The sequence below is a fragment of the Macaca fascicularis genome, chromosome 8, assembly GCF_037993035.2.
Source record: "Macaca fascicularis isolate 582-1 chromosome 8, T2T-MFA8v1.1".
Lineage (NCBI taxonomy): Eukaryota > Metazoa > Chordata > Mammalia > Primates > Cercopithecidae > Macaca > Macaca fascicularis.
In genome coordinates this window covers 46,872,066-46,891,098 of record NC_088382.1, presented here as the reverse complement: position 1 = coordinate 46,891,098, position 19,033 = coordinate 46,872,066, and positions in this window count along the sequence as shown.

The following is a 19,033-nucleotide window of genomic DNA, read 5'->3' as shown; positions in this document are numbered from 1 at the left end:
TCTGTGAGTGGATTGCACACATCACAAAGCAACTCCTCGGAAAGCTTCTCTCCAGTTTCTATCTGAACATATTTCCTTTGTCACCATAAGCCTTAAAGTGCTCCCAAACATCCCTTCTCACGCTAAATATAAACAGTGTTAGAAAACTGCTCAACGAAAAGAGAACATTAAATGTGCGAGTGGAATTCACATGACACAGAGCAGTTTCACAGAAAGCCTCCTTCTGGTTTATATCTGAGTTTATTCCTTTTTTAGCATATTCTAAAACTAAAGAAGAGTTTGCTTTAACTCTGTGAAGTGAATGCACATATTAGAGAACAGTTTCTTGGAACGTTTGTTTGTGGGTTTTATTTGAGTGTATTTCACTTTTTGCCATAGTCTTCAATGCGCTCCGTAATATCACTTTTTCAGTTTTACAGGAGCAGTGTTCAAAAACTGCCTTATGAAAAACGTGGTATAACTCCCTGAGTGGAATGCACACATCACAAAGCAGTTTCTCAGAAAGCTTCTCTCCAGTTTTTATCTGAAAATATTTCCATTTTCAACATCAGCCTGAATGTGCTCCCAATATTCCCTTCGCGGATCCATCCATGACAGAGTTTCCAAGCTGCATAATGTAAAGAAAGCTTCATCTATTTGAGATGAATAAACATAGCAAAAAGCAGATTCTCAGAAAGGTCCTTTCCAGTTTTTATCTGAAGATATTTCCTTTTTCACCATAGTCCTGAGTGTGCTCCCGAATGACCCCTCATGGATTCGTCCATGACAGAGATTCCAAGTTGTGTAGTGTAAGAAAGTTTTATCCATGTGAGATGAATAAACATATCTATCACAAAGCAGTTTCACAGAAAGCTTCTTTCCAGTTTCTGAGGATATTTCCTTTTTCACCATTGCTGTCCACATGCTTATGAATGTCCCTTGGAAGCTTTTTCTCGAAAAGGGATTCCCTGATCCTCTATGAGAAGAAAGGTACAATTCTGTGAGTGGAATGCACATGTCACAAAGCAGCTCCTCGGGAAGCTTCTCTCCAGTTTCTATCTGAAGACATTTCCGTTTTCACCATCAGCCTCAAAGTGCTAATGAGTATCCCCTCGCAGAATAAACAAAAATAGTGTTAGAATACTGCTCAATGTAAAGGGAAGCTGAACTGTGCGAGTGGGATTCACACAACACAAAGCAATTTCACAGAAAGCTTCCTTCTGGTTTTTATCTGAGGATATTTCTTTCACAATATTCTATAGAGTGTTCCAAAATGTCCTTCCTGAAGGTCCACATAAACGGTGATTTCAAACTGCTCAATCCAAGGAATGATTTAACTCTATCAGATGAATACAAACATCACAAATCAGTTGTTCAAAAAGCTTCTCTCCAGTTTTCAACGGAAGACATTTCCTTGCTCACCACAGGTCTCAGGGCACACTTAATATCCCTTCACAGATTCCTCAAAGACAAAGTTTCCATACTGGACTACGTAGAGTAAGCTTTAACTTTGTGAAATAAATGCACATATCAGAGTGCAGTTTCTTGGAATGCTTCTTTCTGGGTTTTATTTGAGGATATTTCAATTTTGCATAGTCTTCAATGTGCTCCGAAATATCACTTTTTTGGTTTTATAGAAACAGTGTCCAAACACTGCCTTATCAGAAAAGAGGTACAACTCCCAGAGTGGAATGTACACATCACAAAGCAGTTTCTAAGAAAGCTTTTCTCTGGTTTTAATCTGAAGATATTTATATTTTCACCATAGTCCTGAATCTGCTCCCGAACATCCTTTAGCAGATCCATACATGGCAGAGATTTCAAGCAGCGTAATATAAAGGAAGCTTTATCTATGTGAGATAAATAAACATAGCAAAAAGCAGATTCACAGAAAGCATCTTTTCAGTTTTTATCTGAAGACGTTTCCTTTTTCATCATAGTCCTGAAACTGCTCCAGAATGTCACTTCCATATCCGTCCATGAACGAGTTTCCAAGCTGCGTAGTGTAAAGAAAGCTTTATCTATGTGAGATGAACACACATATCACAGAGTAGTTTCACGGAAAAATTCTTTCCAGTTGTTTTCTGAGGCTATTTCCCTTTTCAACACAGGCATCAATATGCCCTCGAATATGCCTTGGTACCTTTCTCTCCAAATGGGTTTCCCCGATGCTGTGTGAGAAGAGAGGTATAACCCTGTGAGTGGAATGCACACGTCACAAAGCAGTTCCTCAGAAATCTTTCCTCCAGTTTCTATCTGAACATATTTCCTTTTTCACCATAAGTCTCAAAGCGCTCCCAAATATCCCTTCAAACGCTACACATAAACAGTGTTAGAAAACTGCTCAGTGAAAGAGAAGCTTAAATGAGCAAGAGGAATTCACAAGACACATAGCAGTTTCACATAGTTTCCTTCTGGTTTTTATCTGTGGATATTTCTTTCTCCATATTCTAAAGAGCGTTCCCAAATGTCCTTCCTCAGATTCTACAGAAACAGTGATTTCAAACTGCTCACTCCAAAGAACAGTTTAACTCTATGAGATGAAGACACACGTCACAAAGCAGTTGCTCAGAAATCTCTCCAGTTTTCATTGGAAGACCTTTCGTTGCTCATGACAGGCCTCCGGGCGCCACTAAATATCCCTTCGCAGATTCCTCAAAGACAGAGTTTCCAACCTGTGCAATGTAGAGTAAGCTTTAACTCCGTGAAATGAATACATATATCAGAGAGCAGTTTCTTGGAACGCTTCCTACTGGGTTTTATCAGAGGATATTTCACTTTTCGCCATAATCTTCAATGCTTTTCAAAATAATCACTTTTTTGGTTTTACAGAAACAGTGTTCAAACACTGCCTTATGAGAAAAGAGGGATAATTCCCTGAGTGGAATGCACACATCACAAAGCAGTTTCTCAGAAAGCTTCTCTCCAGTTTTTATCTGAACATATTTCCTTTTTCACCATATGCCTGAATGCATTTTCGAATATCCCATCACAGATCCATCCATGACATAGTTTCCAAACTGCATAATATAAAGAAAGTTTATCTATGTGAGATGAATAAACATAGCAAAAATCAGATTCACTGAAAGCTTCTTTCCAGTTGTTATCTGAAGATATTTCCTTTTTCACCATAGTCCTGAATGTGCTCCCTAAGGTACCTTCGCAGATCTGTCCATGACAGAGTTTCCAAGCTGCGTAACGTAAAGAAAGCTTTATCTAAGTGAGATGAATACGCATATTACAGAGCAGTTTCCCAGAAATCTTCCTTTCCGTGTGTGTCTGAGGCTATTTCCCTTTTCACCATAGGTGTCAATATGCTCCCGACTATTGCTTGGTAGCTTCTTCTCCAAAGGGGATTGTCCAATCCTCTATGAGAAGAAAGGTATAACTCTGTGAGTGGAATTCACACGTCACAAAGCAACTCCTTGAAAGATGCTCTTCAGTTTCTATCTGAAGATATTTCCGTTTTCACCATAAGCCTCGAAGCACTTCTGAATATCTATTCGCAGACTAAACAAAAACAGTCTTACAATACTGCTCAATAAAAAGAGAGGCTAAACTGTATGACTGCAATTCAAACGACACAGAGCAGTTTCACAGAAAGCTTCCTTCTGGTTTTGATCTGAGGGTATTTCTTTTTCAGCATGTTCTAAAGATAGTTGCAAAATGTCCTTTCTCAGGTTCCACAGAAACAGTGATTTCAAACTGCTCAATCCAAAGAGTGGTTTAATTCTATGAGATGAATACAGACAACATAAAGCAGTTGCTCAGAAAGGTGCTCTCCAGTTTTCAACGGAGACATTTCCTTGCTCACCAGAGACCTCTGGGAGCCATTAATATCCCTTCGCAGATGCCTCAAAGACAGAGTTTCCAAACAGGGTACTGTAGAGTAAGTTTTAATTCAGTGAAGTGAATGCACATATAAGAGAGAAGTTTCTTGGAATGCTTCTTTCTGGGTTTTATTTGAGGATATTTCACTTTTCACCATCATTTTCAATGCGCTCTGAAATACCACTTTTTCGGTTTTACAGGAACAGTGTTCAAACACTGCCATATGAGAAAGGAGGTATGACTCCTTGAGTGGAATGCACACATCACAAAGCAGTTTCTCAGAATGCTTCTCTCCGGTTTCTATCTGAAGATATTTCCTTTTACACCATAGGCCTGAATGTGCCGACTAATGTCCCTTCACGAATCCGTCCATGATGGATTCCAAGCTGCGTAATGTAAAGAAAGCTTTATCTATGTGAGATGAATAAACATAGCAAAAAGCAGATTCACAGAAAGATTCTTTCCAATTTTTATCTGAAGATATTTCCCTTTTCACCATAGTCCTGAATGTGCTCCCGAATGTCTCTTTGCGGATCTCTCCATGACAGAGTTTCCAAGCTGTGTAATATAAAGAAAGCTTTATCTATGTGAGATGAATACACATAGCACAGAGCAGTTTCACAGAAATTTATTTCCAGTTTTTGCCTCTGGATATTTCCCTTTTCACCATAGCTTCTTTCCAGTTTTTGTCTGAGGATTTCTTTTACAACATATTGTAAAGAACATTCCAAAGTATCCTTTCTCAGGTTCCACAGAAACAGTGATTTCAAACTGGGCAATCCAAGGATGATTTAACTCTATGACATGAATACGCACATCACCAGATGCTCAGAAAGCTTCTCTCCAGTTTTCAACGGAAGACATTTCCTTGTTCACCACAGGTCTCCGGGCTCCTTATCTCCCTTTTCACTATAGACCTGAATGTGCTCCCGAATGTCCCTTCGCAGATCCATCCATGATGGAGTTTCCAAACTGCATAATATAAAGAAAGTTTTATCTGTGTGAGATGAATAAATATATCTATCACAAAGCATTTTCACAGAAAGCTTCTTTCCAGTTTTTGTCTGAGATATTTCCTTTTTCACCATAGCCGTTCTTACACTCCCATATGTCCCTTGGTAGTTTTTCTTCCCAAGGGATTTCCCAATATTCTATGAAAAGAGAGTTATAGCAATGTGAGTGGAATGCACACGTCACAAAGCATTTCCTCGGAAAGCTTCTCTCCAGTTTCTACCTGAAGACATTTCCGTTTTTACCATAAGCCTCAAAGCGCTCCCGAATATCCCTTCACAGACTAAACACAGTGTTAGAATACTGCTCAATGAAAGGAGAAGCTGAACTGTGGGAGTGGAATTCACACGACACTGAGCAGTTTCAGAGAAACTTTCTTTCTGTTTATTGTCTGAAGGTACTTTTTTATAGCATATCTAAAGAGCGTTCCCAAATGTCCTTTCTCAGTTTCCACAGAAACAGTGATTTCAAACTGCTCAATACAAAGAATGATTTAACTCTATATGATGAAAACACACATCACAAAGCAGTTGCTCAGAAAGCTTGTCTACAGTTTCCATCGGAATAGGATTCGTTGCTCACCACAGACCTCAGGGCATCACTTAATATCGCTTCGCAGATTTCTCAAAGACAGAGTGTCCAAACTGGGCAAAGTAGAGTAAGCTTTAAGTTTGTGAAATGAATGCACATAATGGAGAACAGTTTCTTGGAACGCTTCTTTCTGGGTTTTATTTGAAGATATTTCACTTTTCGCCATAGCCTTCAAAGCGCTCAGAAATATTACGTTTTCGGTTTTACAGGAACTGTGTTCAAACACTGTCTTATGAGAAAAGAGGTATAACACCCTGAGTGGAATGCACACATCACAAAACAGTTTCTCAGAAAGCTTCTCTCCAGTTTTTATCTCAAGATATTTCTTTATCAGTATAGGCCTGAATGTGCTCTCAAATGTCCCTTTGCACATCCATCCATGACAGAGTTTTCAAACCGCATAATATAAAGAAAGTTTTATCTATGTTAGATGAAAAAACATATCTATCACAAAGCAGTTTCACAGAAAGTTTCTTTCCAGTTTTTATCTGACGATATTTCCTTTTTCACCATTGTCCTGAAAGTGCTCCTGAATGTCCCTTTTCGGATCCGTCCATGACAGAGTTTCCAAGCTGTGTAATGTAAAGAAAGCTTTATCTACGTGAGATGAATAAATATAGCAAAAAGCAGATTCACAGAAAGCTTCTTTTCAGTTTTTATCTGAAAATATTTTCTTTTTCACCATAGTCCTGAATGTGCTCCCGAATGTTCCTTCGCGGATTCCTCCAAGACAGAGTTTCCAAGCTGCGTAATGTAAAGAAAGCTTTATCTATGTGAAATGAATACACATATCACAGAGTAGTTTCACAGAAAGCTTCTTTCCATTTTTTGTCTGAGGCTATTTCCCTTTTCACAATAAGTGTCAATATGCTCCCGAGTATCCCTTGTACCTTTTTCACAAAAAGAGTTTCCCTGATGCTGTATGAGAAGAGAGGTATAACACTGTGAGTGGAATGCACAAGTCACAAAGCAGCTCCTCGGAAAGCATCTCTACAGTTTCTATCTCAACATATTTCATTTTACACCATAAGCCTCAAAGTGCTCCAGAATATCCCTTCACATGCTAAACATAAACAGAGTTAGAAAACTACTCAATGAAATAAGAAAGTAGACTGACTGAGAGGAATTCACAGGACACGTAGCAGTTTCACAGAAAGCTTCTTTCTGGTTTTTTTTTATTATTATTATAATTTAAGTTCTAGGGTACATGTGCATAACGTGCAGGTTTCTTACATATATATACTTGTGCCATGTTGGCGTGCTGCACCCATCAACTCGTCATTTACCACAAGTATAACTCCCAATGAAATCTCTCCCCCTCCCCTCTCCCCGTGATAGGCCCCGGTGTGTGATGTTCCCGTTCCCGAGTCCAACAGATCTCATTGTTCAGTTCCCACCTATGAGTGAGAACATGCGGTGTTTGGTTTTCTGTTCTTGCGATAGTTTGCTGAGAATGAGGGGTTCCAGCTGCATCTATGTCCCTACAAAGGACACAAACTCATTTTTTTTATGGCTGCATAGTATTCCATGGTGTATATGTGCCACATTTTCTTAATCCAGTCTGTCACTGATGGACATTTGGGTTGATTTCAAGTCTTTGCTATTGTGAATAGTGCCGCAATAAACATACGTGTGCATGTGTCTTTACAGCAGCATGATTTATAATCCTTTGGGTATATACCCAGTAATAGGATGGCTGGGTCATATGGTACTTCGAGTTCTAGATCCTTGAGGAATCGCCATACTGTTTTCCATAATGGTTGAACTAGTTTACAATCCCACCAACAGTGTAAAAGTGTTCCTATTTCTCCACATCCTCTCCAGCACCTGTTGTTTCCTGACTTTTAATGATTGCCATTCTAACTGGTGTGAGATGGTATCCCATTGTGGTTTTGATTTGCATTTCTCTGATGGCCAGTGATGATGAGCATTTTTTCATGTGTCTGTTGGCTGCATGAATGTCTTCTTTTGAGAAATGTCTGTTCATATCCTCTGCCCACTTTGTGATGTGGTTGTTTGTTTTTTTCTTGTAAATTTGTTTGAGTTCTTTGTAGGTTCTGGATATTAGCCCTTTGTCAGATGAGTAGATTGCAAAAATTTTCTCCCATTCTGTAGGTTGCCTGTTCACTCTGATGGTAGTTTCTTTTGCTGTGCAGAAGCTCTTTAGTTTAATTAGATCCCATTTGTCAATTTTGGCTTTTGTTGCCGTTGCTTTTGGTGTTTTAGACATGAAGTCTTTGCCCATGCCTATGTCCTGAATGGTATTACCTAGATTTTCTTCTAGGGTTTGTATGGTATTAGGTCTAACATTTAAGTCTCTAATCCATCTTGAATTAATTTTTGTATAAGGAGTAAGGAAAGGATCCAGTTTCAGCTTTCTACTTATGGCTAGCCAATTTTCCCAGCACCATTTATTAAATAGGGAATCCTTTCCCCATTTCTTGTTTCTCTCAGGTTTGTCAAAGATCACATGGCTGTAGATGTGTGGTATTATTTCTGAGGACTCTGTTCTGTTCCATTGGTCTATATCTCTGTTTTCGTACCAGTACCATGCTGTTTTGGTTACTGTAGCCTTGTAGTATAGTTTGAAGTCAGGTAGCGTGATGCCTCCAGCTTTGTTCTTTTGACTTAGGATTGTCTTGGAGATGCGGGCTCTTTATTTGTTCCATATGAACTTTAAAGCAGTTTTTTCCAATTCTGTGAAGAAACTCCTTGGTAGCTTGATGGGGATGGCGTTGAATCTATAAATTACCTTGGGGAGTATGGCCATTTTCACGATATTGATTCTTCCTATCCATGAGCATGGTATGTTCTTCCATTTGCTTGTGTCCTCTTTTATTTCACTGAGCAGTGGTTTGTAGTTCTCCTTGAAGAGGTCCTTTACATCCCTTGTAAGTTGGATTCCTAGGTATTTTATTCTCTTTGAAGCAATTGTGAATGGAAGTTCATTCCTGATTTGGCTCTCTGTTTGTCTGTTACTGGTGTATAAGAATGCTTGTGATTTTTGCACCTTAATTTTGTATCCTGAGACTTTGCTGAAGTTGCTTATCAGCTTAAGGAGAATTTGGCCTGAGACAATGGGGTTTTCTAAATATACAATCATGTCATCTGCAAACGGGGAGAATTTGACTTCTTCTTTTCCTAACTGAATACCCTTGATTTCTTTCTCTTGCCTGATTGCCCTAGCCAGAACTTCCAACAATGTGTTGAATAGGAGTGGTGAGAGAGGGCATCCCTGTCTTGTGCCAGCTTTCAAAGGGAATTTTTCCAGTTTTTGCCCATTCAGTATGATATTGGCTGTGGGTTTGTCATAAATAGCTCTTATTATTTTGAGATACATTCCATCAACACCGAATTTATTGAGAGTTTTTAGCATGAAAGGCTGTTGAATTTTGTCAAAGGCCTTTTCTGCATCTATTGAGATAATCATGTGGTTTTTGTCTTGGTTCTGTTTATATGCTGGATTACGTTTATTGATTTGCGAATGTTGAACCAGCCTTGCATCCCAGGGATGAAGCCCACTTGATCATGGTGGATAAGCTTTTGGATGTGCTGCTGGATCCGGTTTGCCAGTATTTTATTGAGGATTTTTGCATCGATGTTCATCAGGGATATTGATCTAAAATTCTCTTTTTTTGTTGTGTCTCTGCCAGGCTTTGGTATCAGGATGATGTTGGCCTCATAAAATGAGTTAGGGAGGATTCCCTCTTTTTCTACTGTTTGGAATAGTTTCAGAAGGAATGGTACCAGCTCCTCCTTGGACCTCTGGTAGAATTCAGTTGTAAATTCATCAGGTCTTGGACTTTTTTTGGTTGGTAGGCTATTAATTATTGTCTCAATTTCAGAGCCTGCTATTGGTCTATTCTGAATTCCACTTCTTCCTGGTTTAGTCTTGAGAGAGTGTAAGTGTTCTGGAAATTATCCATATCTTCTAGATTTTCTAGTTTATTTGCATAGAGGTGTTTATAGTATTCTCTGATGGTAGTTTGTATTTCTGTGGGGTCGGTGGTGATATCCCCTTTATCATTTTCTGTTGCATCTATTTGATTCTTCTCTCTTTTCTTCCCTATTAGTCTTGCTAGTGGTCTCTCAATTGTGTTGATCCTTTCAAAAAACCAACTCCTGGATTCATTGATTTTTTGGAGGGTTTTTTGTGTCTCTATCTCCTTCAGTTCTGCTCTGATCTTAGTTATTTCTTGCCTTCTGCTAGCTTTCGAATGTGTTTGCTCTTGCTTCTCTAGTTCTTTTAATTGTGATGTTAGAGTGTCAATTTTAGATCTTTCCAGCTTTCTCTTGCGAGCATTTAGTGCTATAAGTTTCCCTCTACACACTGCTTTAAATGTGTCCCAGAGATTCTGGTATGTTGTATCTTTGTTCTCATTGGTTTCAAAGAACATCTTTATTTCTGCCTTCATTTCGTTATGTACCCAGTAGTCATTCAGGAGCATATTGTTCAGTTTCCATGTAGTTGAGCGGTTTTGATTGAGTTTCTTAGTCCTGAGTTCTAGTTTGATTGCACTGTGGTCTGAGAGACAGTTTGTTAAATTTCTGTTCTTGTACATTTGCTGAGGAGTGTTTTACTTCCAATTATGTGGTCGATTTTGGAATAAGTGTGATGTGGTGCTGAGTAAAATGTATATTCTGTTGATTTGGGGTGGAGAGTTCTGTAGATGTCTGTTAGGTCTGCTTGCTGCAGAGATGAGTTCAATTCCTGTATATCCTTGTTAACTTTCTGTCTCGTTGATCTCTCTAATGTTGACAGTGGGGTGTTGAAGTCTCCCATTATTATTGTATGGGAGTCTAAGTCTCTTTGTAAGTCTCTAAGGACTTGCTTTATGAATCTGGGTTCTCCTGTATTGGGTGCATATATATTTAGGATAGTTAGCTCTTCCTGTTGAATTGATCCCTTTACCATTATGTAATGGCCTTCTTTGTCTCTTTTGATCTTTGATGGTTTAAAGTCTGTTTTATCAGAGACTAGTATTGCACCCCTGCTTTTTTTGTTCTCCATTTTCTTGGTAGATCTTCCTCCATCCCTTTATTTTGAGCCTATGTATGTCTCTGCATGTGAGATGGGTCTCCTGAATACAGCAGACTGATGGGTCTTGACTCTATCCAGCTTGTCAGTCTGTGTCTTTTAATTGGAGCATTTAGTCCATTTACATTTAAGGTTAATAATGTTATGTGTGAACTTGATGCTGCCATTATGATACCAACTGGTTATTTTGCTCGTTAGTTGACGCAGTTTCTTCCTAGCCTTGATGGTCTTTACATTTTGGCATGTTTTTGCAATGACTGGTACCGGTTGTTCCTTTCCATGTTTAGCGCTTCCTTCTGGGTCTTTTGTAAGGCAGGCCTGGTGGTGACAAAATCTCTAAGCATTTACTTGTCTGTAAAGGATTTTATTTCTCCCTCACTTATGAAACTTAGTTTGGATGGATATGAAATTCTAGGTTTAAAATTCTTTTCTTTAAGAATGTTGAATATTGGCCCCACTCTCTTCTGGCTTGTAGAGTTTCTGCCGAGAGATCTGCTGTTAGTCTGATGGGCTTCCCTTTGTGGGTAACCCGACCTTTCTCTCTGGCTGCCCTTAACATTTTTTCCTTCATTTCACCTTTGGAGAATCTGGCAATTATGTGTCTTGGAGTTGCTCTTCTCGAGGAGTATCTTTGTGGTGTTCTCTGTATTTCCTGAATTTGAATGTTGGCCTGCCCTACTAGGTTGGGGAACTTCTCCTGGATGATATCCTGAAGAGTGTTTTCCAACTTGGTTCCATTTTGGCCCTCACTTTCAGGCACCCCGATCAGACGTAGATTTGGTCTTTTTAAATAATCCCATACTTCTTGCAGGCTTTGTTCATTTCTTTTTCTTCTTTTTTCTTTAGATTGCTCTTCTCGCTTCATTTCATGTATTTGATCCTCAATGGTTGATACTCTTTCCTCCAGTTGATCGAGTGGGTTACTGAAGCTTGTGCATTTGTCACATGTTTCTCGTGTCATGGTTTTCATCTCTGTCAGTTCGTTTACAGCCTTCTCTGCATTAATTATTCCAGTTATCAATTCTTCCACTCTTTTTTCAAGATTTTTAGTTTCTTTGTGCTGGGTACGTAATTCCTCCTTTAGCTCTGAGAAGTTTGATGGACTGCAGCCTTCTTCTCTCATCTCGTCAAAGTCGTTCTCTGTCCAGCTTTGATCTGTTGCTGGCGATGAGCTGCGTTCCTTTGTAGGGGGCGATGTGCTCTTATTTTTTTAATTTCCAGCTTTTCTGCCCTGCTTTTTCCCCATCTTTGTAGTTTTATCTGCCTCTGGTCTTTGATGATGGTGACGTACTGTTGGGTTTTTGGTGTGGGTGTCCTTCCTGTTTGTTAGTTTTACTTCTAACAATCAGGACCCTCAGCTGTAGGTCTGTTGGAGATTGCTTGAGGTCCACTCCAGACCCTGTTTGCCTGGGTATCAGCAGCAGAGGCTGCAGAAGATAGAATATTGCTGAACAGCGAGTGTGCCTGTCTGATTCTTGCTTTGGAAGCTTCCTCTCAGGGGTGTACTCCACCCTGTGAGGTGTGGGGTGTTGGTCTGCCCCTAGTGGTGGATGTCTCCCAGTTAGACTACTCAGGGGTCAGGGACCCACTTGAGCAGGCAGTCTGTCCATTCTCAGATCTCAACCTCCATGTTGGGAGATCCACTGCTCTCTTCAAAGCTGTCAGACAGAGTCGTTTGCGTCTGCAGAGGTTTCAGCTGCCTTTTTTTGTTGATGTTGTTGCTGTTGTTTAGCTGTGCCCTGTCCCCAGAGGTGGAGTCTACAGAGACAGGCAGGACTCTTTGAGCTGCTGTGAGCTCCACCCAGTTCGAGCTTCCCAGTGGCTATGTTTATCTACTTAAGCCTCAGCAATGGCAGGCGCCCCTTCCCCTGCCTCGCTGCTGCCTTGCTGGGAGATCACAGACTGTTGTGCTAGCAATGAGGAAGGTTCTGAGGTCGTGAGACCCTCCCGGCCATGTGTGGGATATAATGTCCTGGTGTGCCCGTTTTCTAAGATCCTTGGTAGAGCACAGTATTGGGGTGAGAGTTACCCGATTTTCCAGGTGTTGTGTGTCTCAGTTCCCCTGGCTAGGAAAAGCAATTCCCTTCCTCCTTGCACTTCCCAGGTGAGGCGTTGCCTCGCCCTGCTTCAGCTCTCACTAGTCGGGCTGCAGCAGCTGATCAGCACCAACTGTCCTGCACTCCCTAGTGATATGAACCCAGTACCTCAGTTGAAAATGCAGAAATCACCTGTCTTCTGTGTCGCTTGCGCTGGGATTTGGAGACTGGAGCTGTTCCTGTTCGGCCATCTTGCTCCGCCCAGTATTATTTGACTTCTCTTTCTGGATTTATCTGAGGATATTACTTTCTCCATATTCTAAAAAGTGTTCCCAAATGTACTTCCTCAGATTCCACAGAAACAGTCATTTCAAACTGCTCAATCCAAAGAATGATTTAACTCTATGAGATGAATACACACGTCACAAAGCAGTTGCTCAGAAAGCTTCTCTCCAGTTTTCAACGGAAGACGTTTTCTTGTTCAACACAGGCCTCCAGGCACGACTTAATATCCTTTCGCATATTCCTCAGAGACAGAGTTTCCCAACTGGACAATGTAGAATAAGCTTTAACTCTGTGAAATGAATGCAAGTATCACAGAGCAGTTTCTTGGAATGCGCTTTTCTGTGTTTTATTTGAGGACATTTCACTTTTTGCTATAGGGTCAATGCTCTGCAAAATATCACCTTTTCAGTTTTACAGGAACAAAGTTCATACCCTGCTTTATGAGAAAAGAGGTATAATTCACTGAGTGGAATGCACACGTCACAAAACAATTTCTCAGAAAGCTTCTCTCCAGTTTTTATCTGAAGATATTTCCTTTTTCACCACAGTCCTGAATGTGCTTCCGAATGTCCCTTCGCAGATCCATCCATGACAGAGTTTCCAAACTGCGTAATATAAAGAAAGTTTTACCTATGTGAGATGAATAAACATAGGAAAAAGCAGATTCACAGAAAGCTTCCTTCCATGTGTTATCTGAAGATTTTTCCTTTTTCACCATAGGCTTGATTGTGTTCCCAAATGTCCCTTAGCGGATCCATCCATGATGGAGTTTCCAAACTGCATAATATAAGGAAAGTTGTATCTATATGAGATGAGTGAACATATCTATCACAAAACAGCTTCACAGAAATCTTCTTTCCAGTTTCTGTCTGAGGATATTTCCTTTATCACCATATCCGTACATATATTCCCAAATGTACCTTCGTACCTTTTTCTCCAAAAGTGATTCACCAATCCTCTATGTGAAGAAAGGTATAACTCTGTGAGTGGAATGCATACGTCACATGCAGCTCCACAGAAAGCTTCTCTCCAGTTTCTATCTGAAGATATTTCCGTTTTCACCATAAGCCTCAAAGTGCTCCCGAATATCCCTTCGCAGGCTAAACACAGTGTTAGATTACTGCTCAATGAAAAGAGAAGCTTAAGTGTGTGAGTGGAATTCACACAACACGGAGCAGTTTCACAGAAAACTTTTTCTGGTTTTTATTAGAGAATGTTTCTTTTTCAGCATATTCTAAGGAGCATTCCCAAATGTTCTGTCTCAGGTTTCACAGAAACAGTTATTTCAAACTGCTCAATACAAGAATGATTTAACTCTCTAAGATGAATACGCATGTCACAAAGCAGTTGCTCAGAGAGCTTCTCTCCAGTTTTCAACAGAAGACGTTTCCTTGCTCACCACAGGCCTATGGGTGGCATGAAATATCCCTTCACAAAATCCTCAAAGACAGGTTTTCCATACTGGTCAATGTGGAGTAAGCTTTAACTCTGCGAAATGAATGCACATATCAGAGAGCAGTTTCTTGGAATGCTTCTTTCCTGGTTTTATTTGAGGATATTTCACCTTTTGCCATAGTCTTCAATGCACTCCGAAATAGCACTTTTTGGGTTTTAAAGGAACAGTGCTCAAACACTGCCTATGAGAAAAGAGGTATAACTCCCTGAATGAAATGCACACATCACAAAGCAGTTTCTCAGAAAGATTCTCTCCAGTTTTTATCTGAAGATATTTCCATTTTCAATATAGTCCTGAATGTGCACCCGACAGTACCTTTGCGGATCCATCCATGATGGAGTTTCCAAATTGTGTAATATAAACAGTTATATCTATGTGAGCTGAATAAACATATCTATCACAAAGCAGTTTCACAGAAAGCTTATTTCCAGTTTTTGTCTGAGGATATTTCCTTTTTCACCATAGCCATCCTTATAGTCCTGAATGTTCCTTGGTAGCTTTTTCTCCAAAAGGGATTCCCCAATACTCTATGAGGAGAAAGGTATAACTCTGTGAGTGGAATGCACACGTCACAACGCAGTTCCTCAGAAAGTTTCTCTCAGTTTCTATCTGAACATATTTCCTTTTTCACCATAAGCCTCAAAGCACTCCCGAATATCCCTTCGAACGTTAAACATAAACAGTGTTAGAAAACTGCTCCATGAAAAGAGAAGCTTAACTGAGGTATAGTAATTCACACGACACTGAGCAGTTTCACAGAAAGCTTCCTTCTGGTTTTTATCTGAGGATATTTCTTTCTCCATATTCTAAAAAGTGTTCCCAAATGTACTTCCTCAGATTCCACAGAAACAGTGATTTCAACTCGCTCAATCCAAAGAATGGTTTAACTCTATGAGATGAATATGCACATCACAAAGCAGTTGCTCAGAAAGCTTCTCTCCAGTTTTCATCGGAAGACATGTCGTAGCTCACCACAGGCCTCCAGGTGCCAGTAAATATCCCTTCGCAGATACCTCAAAGACAGAGTTTCCAAACTGAGCAATATAGAGTAAGCTTTAACTGTGTGAAATGAATGCATATATCAGAGAACAGTTTTCTGGAACGCTTCTTTCTGGGTTTTATTTGAGGATAATTCACTTTTAGCCGTAGTCTTCAATGCACAGCAAAATACCACCTTTTCGGTTTTACAGGAACAGTGTTCAAACACCACCTTTTGAGAAAAGAGGTATAACTCTCTGAGTGTAATGCACACATCACAAAGCAGTTTCTCAGAAAGCTACTTTCCATTTATTGTCTGAGGATATTTCCTTTTTTAGCATAGCCGTCCATATACTCCGAATATACTCCCTTCGCAGATTCCTCAAAGACAGAGTTTCCAAACTGGACAATGTAAAGTAAGCTTTAACTCTGTGAATTGAACAGACATATCAGAAAACAGTTTCTTGGAATGCATCTTTCTGGGTTTTTTTAGGGGATAGTTAACTTTTCACCACAGTCTTCAATGCGCTCCAAAATATCACATTTTCGGTTTTACAAGAACAATGTTCAAACACTGCCTTATATGAAAAGAGATATAACTCCCGGAGTGGAATGCACACATCACAAAACAGTTTCTCAGAAAGATTCTCTCCAATTTTTATCTGAAGATAGTTCCTTTTTCACCATAGTCCTGAATGTGTTCCTGAATGTCCCTTCACAGATCCGTCCATGACAGAGTTTCCAAGCTGCGCAATGTAAAGAAAGCTTTATCTATGTGAGATGAATAAACATAGCAAAAAACAGATTCCCAGAAAGCTTCTTTCCAGTGCTTATCAGAAGATATTTCCTTTAATACCACAGTCCGGAATGTGCTCCCTAATGTCCCTTTGCGGATCCGTCCATGACAGAGTTTCCAAGCTGCGTAATACAAAGAACACTTTACCTATGTGAGATGAATACACATATAACAGAGCAGTTTCACAGAAAGATTCTTTCCAATTTTTATCTAAGTCTATTTCCCTTTTCACCATAGGCGTCAATATGCTCCCTAATATACCTTGGTAAATTTCTCTCCAAAAGGGTTTCTCCGATGCTGTTTGAGAAGAGAGGTATAACACAGTGAGCGGAATGCACAAGTCACAAAGCATTTCCTCGGAAACCTTCTCTCCAGTTTCTATATGAACATATTTCCTTTTTCACCGTAAACCTCAAAGCACTCCCCAGTATCCCTTCACACGCTAAACATAAACATTGTTAGAAAACTAGTCAATGAAAAGAGAAGCTTAACTGAGTGAGAGAAATTCACATGAAACATAGCAGTTTCACAGAAAGCTTCCTTCTAGTTTTTATTTGAGGATATTTCTTTCTTTGTATTCTAAAGAGCATTCCCAAATGTCCTTCCTCAGATTCCACAGAAACAGTGATTCCAAACTGCTCAATTCAAAGAATGGTTTAACTCTATGAGATGAATACACACATCCAAAGCAGTTGTTCAGAAAGCTTCTCTCCAGTTTTCATTGGAGGACCATTCCTTGCTCACCACAGGCCTCCGAACGCCACCTAATATCCCTTCGCAGATTCCTCAAAGACAGAGTTTCCAAACTGGGCAATGTAGAAATAAGCTTTAACTCTCTGAAATGAATGCACATACAGAGAGCAGCTTCCAGGAACGCGTCTTTTTGGGTTTCATTTGAGGATATTTCACTTTTCGCCATAGTCTTTAATACACTTCTTAATATCACTTTTTCGAATTTACAGGAACAGTGTACAAACACTGCCTTATGAGAAAAGAGGTATAACTCACTGAGTGGAATGCACACATCACAAAGCAGTTTCTCAGAAAGCTTCTCTCCAGTCTTTGTCTGAAGATATTTCCTTTTTCACCATACGCCTGAAGGTGCTCCTGAGAGTCCCTTCACGGATCCGTCCGTGACGGAGTTTCTAAGCTACGTAATGTAAAGAGAACTTTATCTATGTGAGATGAATAAACATAGCAAAAAGCAGATTCACAGAAAGCTTCTTTGCAGTTTTTATCTGAAAATATTTCCTTATTTACCATAATCCTGAATGTGCACCCGAATGTCCCTTCGCGGACCCGTCCATGACAGAGTCTCCAAGCTGCGTAATGTGAAGAAAGCTTTATCTATGAGGAATGAATACACATATCACAGAGCAGTTTCACCAAAAGCTTCCTTCCAGTTTTTGTCTGAGGCTATTTCCCTTTTCACAATAAGTGTCAACATGCTCCCGAGTATTCCTTGTACTCTTTAACTGAAAGGGTTTCCCCGATGCTGTATGAGAAGAGAGGTATAACACTGTGAGTGGAATGCACACGTCACAAAGCAGCTCCTCGGAAAGCTTCTCTCCAGTTTCTATCTCAACATATTTCCTTTTTCACTATAAGCATCATAGTGCTCTGGATTATCTGTTCGAACGCAAAACATAAACAGAGTTAGAAAACTGCTCAAAGAAATCAGAAGCTTTACTGACCGAGAGGAATTCACAGGACACATAGCAGTTTCATAGAAAGCTTCTTTCTGGTTTTTATCTGATGATATTACTTTCTCCATATTCTGAAGAGCGTTCCCAAATGTCCTTTCTCAGATTCCACAGAAACAGTCATTTCAAAGTGCTCAATCCAAAGAATGATTTAACTCTATGAGATGAATACACACGTCACAAAGCACTTGCTCAGAAACCTTCTCTCAAGTTTTCAACGGAATACATTTCCTTGCTCACCACAGGTCTTCGGGGGCGACTTAATATCCTATCGCATATTCCTCAAAGACAGAGTTTCCCAACTGGACAATGTAGAATAAGCTTTAACTCTGTGAAATGAATTCACGTATCACAGAGCAGTTTCTTGGAACGCTTCTTTCTGTGTTTTATTTGAGGACATTTCACTTTTCGATATAGTTTCAATGCGCTGCAAAATAACACTTTTTCGGTTTTACCAGAACAGTGTTAAAACACTGCCTTATGAGAAAAGAGGTATAACTCCCTGAGTGAAATGCACACATCACAAAGCAGTTTCTCAGAAAGCTTCTCTGAGGTTTTCTTTTTTTTTTTTTTTTTTCACTTTATTTATTTATTTATTTATTTTTAATTTATTTATTATTATTATACTTTAAGTTGTAGGGTACATGTGCATAATGTGCAGGTTTGTTACATATGTATACTAGTGCCATGTTGGTGTCCTTCACCCATCAACTCGTCATTTACATCAGGTATAACTCCCAATGCAATCCCTCCCCCTCCCCCTCCCCATGATAGGCCCCTGTGTGTGATGTTCCCCTTCCTGAGTCCAAATGATCTCATTCTTCAGTTCCCACCTATGAGTGAGAACATGCGGTGTTTGGTTTTCTGTTCTTGTGATAGTTTGCTAAGAATGATGGTTTCCAGCTGCATCCATGTCCCTACAAAGGACACAAACTCATCCTTTTTGATGGCTGCATAATATTCCATGGTGTATATGTGCCACATTTTCTTAATCCAATCTGTCACTGATGGACATTTGGGTTGATTCCAACTCTTTGCTATTGTGAATAGTGCCACAATAAACATACGTGTGCATGTGTCTTTATAGCAGCATAATTTATAATCCTTTGGGTATATACCCAGTAATGGGATGGCTGGGTCATATGGTACATCTAGTTCTAGATCCTTGAGGAATCGCCATACTGTTTTCCATAATGGTTGAACTAGTTTACAATCCCACCAACAGTGTAAAAGTGTTCCTATTTCTCCACATCCTCTCCAGCACCTGTTGTTTCCTGACTTTTTAATGATCGCCATTCTAACTGGTGTGAGATGGTATCTCATTGTGGT